Below are 6,144 nucleotides of genomic sequence, written 5' to 3'. Positions count from 1 at the left end.
AATTTTTTTTTTTTTTTTTTAGATGCCTTCAAAGTGTTGTTGCTAGGCAGAATAGTTAATCTTCCCACTTCCTGCACCTAGGTGCTTAATGCTTCCTAACCTACACCGCACAGACTCCTGGGAATGTAGTGGGTGTAACTTTCCAGGAGTCTGTGCACTCCCCAGTCTCAAAGAATCATGTGACTTGGACAGCACAGGTGCTGAAACCTGATCTGACACTGCTTGTGCAGCACTGAGCATGTGCGAGATCTGCAAGGCTGAAATCCAGGAAGTCATACAGTCTGGCTTCATGATGCCCACAGTCAATTTCTATTTTATAAAGTGTCTAAATGCTGTAACAACCTAACAAAAGGGACTTTAGTTTACAGACTAACTTTACTAGAATACATTCAGCTTGTGTATTACAGGGGTATTTATATTTAAAAAGTGAAATTGTGGCCGGAACTCCGCTTTAAGAGTGAAAACAGATGTCTTCAAACCCCTCCTAAACATCTGTCATCCCTCCTCCCTCTTCACTCCAAAGCCCCCTCCACCGAAGAAACAAAGATGGCCCCCAAAGACTTTGAAACATGTGCCACGATGCCAAGAACAGACGTCACAGGGGCGTGTAATAAGGGACTATATATGGACTAAGCCAATGAAATGTGTTCACGTATATGATGTCATTCTGTTTATAAAAGACCAATTAAAAAGTCCAGCCCCTTCTCACTGGCTGAACGTTGGAAAGGTGAAGATGTAGACTGTTTCTCTCTCTGGTCTGCACGTTTCACTATTATGATTTGGGTCAACGGCAGAATGGGGTTAAGCCCTGAGGTTGTATCAGGGGTCTCAATCCTCATCAATATGATACCTGATTTTATACATCGGGGAAAATACTGATCGTCTCCCCTGCAGATGGTGTAAGTTTTGCCCACTTACATAGAAATGAAGGGCCAAATCCACAAAGATCGTGCCTAACGTAAATTTTCCCATTTAAGTTACACTGCCTTAAAATTTCTACCTAAGTGCCCGATCCACAAAGCACTTACCTAGAAATTTTGGGCTGTGTAACTTAAATTCCGCCGTCGCAAGGCGTTCCTCTTCAAATGGGGGCGATTCCCATTTAAATGAGGCGCGCTCCCGCGCCGGCCGTACTGCGCATGCTCGTGACGTAATTTTCCCGACGTGCATAGCGCGAAATTACGTTACGTCAAGCTTTGTGGATTGCGACGGGTCAATAAAGTTGCGTCGAAAAAAAAAAAAGATACGGCGTGAAAAAAAAAAATCAAAATTAAAAAAAAATCGCGTCGCTGGACAGACAGGTCTGCTTTTACATGGTGTACTAACTTTACACCTTGTAAAAGCAGCCCTAATTTTGCGTATGCAAACTAAAACTTACGGAGAAAAAACGAAGCTGAAAAGCTTCGTGGATCTCCGTAAGTCCTAATTTGCATACCCGAGGCGGCATTTCGACGCGAAATGCCCCCAGCGGCGGATGCGGTACTGCATCCTAAGATCCGGCAGTGTAAGTCCCTTACACATGGCGGATCTTCTGCCTAACTATGGAAAACTGATTCTGTGGATCAGTTCCAAAGATAGAAACAGGGATACGACGGCGTAACAGCAGTTACTCCGTCGTATCTCTTTTGAGGATTTGGCCCAATGGTCCCAAAATAGCATCAAAAGTGTCCGCCATAATGTCGCAGTCACGATAAAAATCGCTGATTGCCGCCATTACTAGTAAAAAAAAATATATATAAAAAAATGCCATAAATCCTTCCCCTATTTGTAGATGCTATAACTTTTGCGCAAACCAATGATAATACACTTATTGCGATTTTTTTTTACCAAAAATATGTAGAAGAATACGAATCGGAAAAAACTGAGGAAAAAATAAAAATGTTTTAAAAAAAATTGGGGTTATTTCTTATAGTAAAAAGTACAAAATATTGAATTTTTTTTTCAAAATTGTTGCTCTTTTTTTTTGCTTATAGCGCAAAAAATAAAAACCGCAGTGGTGATCAAATACCACCAAAAGAAAGCTCTATTTGTGGGGAAAAAAGGACGTCAATTTTGTTTGGGAGTCAAATCGTACGACCGCGCAATTGTCAGTTAAAGCGATGCAGTGCCGAATCGCAAAAAGTGGCCCGGTCATTGGGCAGCCAAATCCTCCGGGGCTGAAGTGGTTAATGATACTTTTTAAATTTTAATGGACAATTAAAAGAGTTTTTTTTTCTCAAGCTTTGTGTATTAGTGGTGCTTGGACCCGAGAAGGAAGGGGGGGTAGACCCCCCAAAAAACGGATCGCTTTTTCCCTGTTAAATCTGGAGATACACTTTAGCAAATTCTCAATCTATGGAGTCTCACCCGCATTGCTGCAGGAGGTCCCGCGTCCGTATTTCACCATCTCAGAAAGGTGGGAGGTAGGAGAGACTCCTCGGTGATTACTCACATGGAGAAGTTTCTAGTAAGCGAGGGCGGAGACCAACCTGAAAGACAAACTGACAATGACCGAGACCAGCTGGGAAACATAGGGAAGTAAACAGACCGGCTCCCCTATGAGGAAACGCGGGGAACGAAAGCAAAAGCCCTCGTGAGCAAATTGTTTATTTTCTTCTCAAAAAAACTCCAGTTTTAGCTGAATGTCACCTTCACTTTCATTGCTACATTTTATCCTATTAATAATAGTAATATTTCTATAGCACTCTTCTCCCTGATGACTCAAAACTCTTACCAGATTGGTCTTGGGGTCTTTGAAAAGAAGGATTTATCAGGCGATGCTATAAGCCTTGCTGAAATTATGTATTATGGGCAGTGGCGTCGGGAGTGGGGGGCTGGAGCCCAGAATGGGTCCCGAAAAAGCCCCGAGTCTCAGGCGTGCACCATTCAACTGTTAGCCCTGAGCACGCTGAGCAGGGACCAATCTGGTCCCGAGCGCCGCCGAGTGACTTGGCAGGTCCCGCCTTCTGGACGTCCCACTGGTCCAATGCTGGGACCGCAGGACGTGTGACGTCCATCATAGGCGCTGCAGGCTCCAGAAAGCGGGAATTACAATGAGGCCGTCGCATCACACGACATCCCCGCTCCCAGCTCAGCACTCGGGCGGGCGGCTCGCCTGTCCTCCTCTGGTTGCCCTCTGTGATGATGATGGGCGTGCCGCACACCACAGGGGGCTGAGCTTTAGGACACACAGGGGGCTGAGCTGCAGGACACATGAAGTCTGTCTCCTGGTCAGGTAGGTCAGTGTATGTCAGGTAAGTGAGGTCAGTGTGTGTTTGTCAGGTAGGTCAGTGTGTCATGGTTAGTGTGTCAGGTAGGTGAGTTTAGTGGTCAGCATTGATGGGCACTGGTAAGCCAGGCAGCAACTAGCAAGAACACTCCGATCTGCCATTGGCTGAGAGCATTGATCGAGAGTCGGTCGGCTGCTGATTTTCCAGCATGCTTGTTCAACAAACACACAGGTCAAATGTCGGCTGTTTTTTTTTTTAACTGGCCGTTGTCTACCGACATTCGGCCAGTTTGTGGCTTCAGGATCTATGGGCCAGATTCACGTAGCCCGGGCGCAACGTAACTTAAACGATTTAAGTTACACCGCCGCAAATTTCCCAAGTTAGTGCCCTATCCACAAAGCACTTACCTGGAAATTTGCGGTGGTGTATCCTAAATCCGTCCGGCGCAAGGCGGGCCCAATCGAATGGGGCGAGTCCCATTTAAATTAGGCGCGCTCCCGCGCCGGACGTACTGCGCATGCTCCGTCGGGTAAATTACCCGACGTGCATTGCGCTAACTGACGTCGCACCGACGTCATTTGCTTAGACGTTAACGTAAATGGCGTCCAGCGCCATTCACGGACGTCTTACGCAAACGACGTTGATTTTTAAATTTCGACGCGGGAACGACGGCCATACTTAACATGGCTTAAGACAACTAGGGCTCAGCCCTAATTTTACGCGGCGTAACTCGACGGAAACGACGTAGAGTTAGATCGACGGGCCGTTCGGGGATCGCCGTAAGTATTCATTTGCATATTCTACACCGGCCGCAATGGCCTCGCCACCTAGCGGCCGGCCTAGAATTGCATCCTTAAGATCCGACAGTGTAATTCAATTACACCTGTTGGATCTTAGGGCTAGCTATGCGTAACTGATTCTATGAATCAGCCGCATAGTTAGAAACAGAGAAACGACGTCGTATCTCGTTTGTGAATCTGGCCCATTGTACCTTGAAAAACTCTCTCTGCAGTCATTGTCTGAGAAGCACCCTATCGGGATCCATTGTCTGAGAAGCATCCTATCAGGATCCATTGTCTGAGAACACCCTATCAGGATCCATTGTCTGAGGACACCCTATCAGGATCCATTGTCTGAGGACACCCTATCAGGATCCATTGTCTGAGGACACCCTATCAGGATCCATTGTCTGAGAAGCACCCTATCAGGATCCATTGTCTGAGGACATCCTATCAGGATCCATTGTCTGAGAAGCACCCTATCAGGATCCATTGTCTGAGGACACCCTATCAGGATCCATTGTCTGAGGACACCCTATCAGGATCCATTGTCTGAGGACACCCTATCAGGATCCATTGTCTGAGGACACCCTATCAGGATCCATTGTCTGAGGACACCCTATCAGGATCCATTGTCTGAGAAGCACCCTATCAGGATCCATTGTCTGAGAAGCACCCTATCAGGATCCATTGTCTGAGAAGCACCCTATCAGGATCCATTGTCTGAGAAACATCCTATCAGGATCCATTGTCTGAGAAGCACCCTATCAGGATCCATTGTCTGAGGACACCCTATCAGGATCCATTGTCTGAGGACACCCTATCAGGAAGCACCCTATCAGGATCCATTGTCTGAGGACACCCTATCAGGATCCATTGTCTGAGGACACCCTATCAGGATCCATTGTCTGAGAAGCATCCTATCAGGATCCATTGTCTGAAAAGCATCCTATCAGGATCCATTGTCTGAGAAGCATCCTATCAGGATCCATTGTCTGAGAAGCATCCTATCAGGATCCATTGTCTGAGAAGCATCCTATCAGGATCCATTGTCTGAGAAGCATCCTATCAGGATCCATTGTCTGAGGACACCCTATCAGGAAGCACCCTATCAGGATCCATTGTCTGAGGACACCCTATCAGGATCCATTGTCTGAGAAGCATCCTATCAGGATCCATTGTCTGAGAAGCATCCTATCAGGATCCATTGTCTGAGAAGCATCCTATCAGGATCCATTGTCTGAGGACACCCTATCAGGATCCATTGTCTGAGAAGCATCCTATCAGGATCCATTGTCTGAGAAGCATCCTATCAGGATCCATTGTCTGAGAAGCATCCTATCAGGATCCATTGTCTGAGAAGCATCCTATCAGGATCCATTGTCTGAGAAGCATCCTATCAGGATCCATTGTCTGAGAAGCATCCTATCAGGATCCATTGTCTGAGAAGCATCCTATCAGGATCCATTGTCTGAGAAGCATCCTATCAGGAAGCACCCTATCAGGATCCATTGTCTGAGGACACCCTATCAGGATCCATTGTCTGAGAAGCATCCTATCAGGATCCATTGTCTGAGAAGCATCCTATCAGGAAGCACCCTATCAGGATCCATTGTCTGAAGACACCCTATCAGGATCCATTGTCTGAGAAGCATCCTATCAGGATCCATTGTCTGAGAAGCATCCTATCAGGATCCATTGTTTGAGAAGCACCCTATCAGGATCCATTGTCTGAGAAGCATTTGGTGGGGGGGTTGTTTTTCAGGGGTTGGGTTGGCCCCCTTAGTTCCAGTGAAGGGAACTCTTAAGGCGTCAGCATACCAAGACATTTCGGACAATTTCATGCTCCCAACTTTGTGGGAGGAGTTTGGGGACGGCTCCTTTCCTGTTCCAACATGACTGCCCACCAGTGCACAAAGCAAGGTCCACAAAGACATGGATGAGTGAGTTTGGGGTGGAGGATCTTGGCTGGCCTGCACAGAGTCCTGACCTCAACCCCATAGAACACCTTTGGGATGAATCAGAGCGGAGACTTGCGAGCCAGGCCTTCTCGTCCAACATCAATGCCTGTCCTCACAAATGCTCTTCTGGAAGAATGGTCAAACCTTCCCATAGACACCCTCCTAAACCTTGTGGACGGCCTTCCCAGAAGAGGT

Source organism: Rana temporaria, chromosome 5 (assembly GCF_905171775.1).
Source record: "Rana temporaria chromosome 5, aRanTem1.1, whole genome shotgun sequence".
NCBI lineage: Eukaryota > Metazoa > Chordata > Amphibia > Anura > Ranidae > Rana > Rana temporaria.
Note: the sequence above shows the minus strand (reverse complement) of the source record.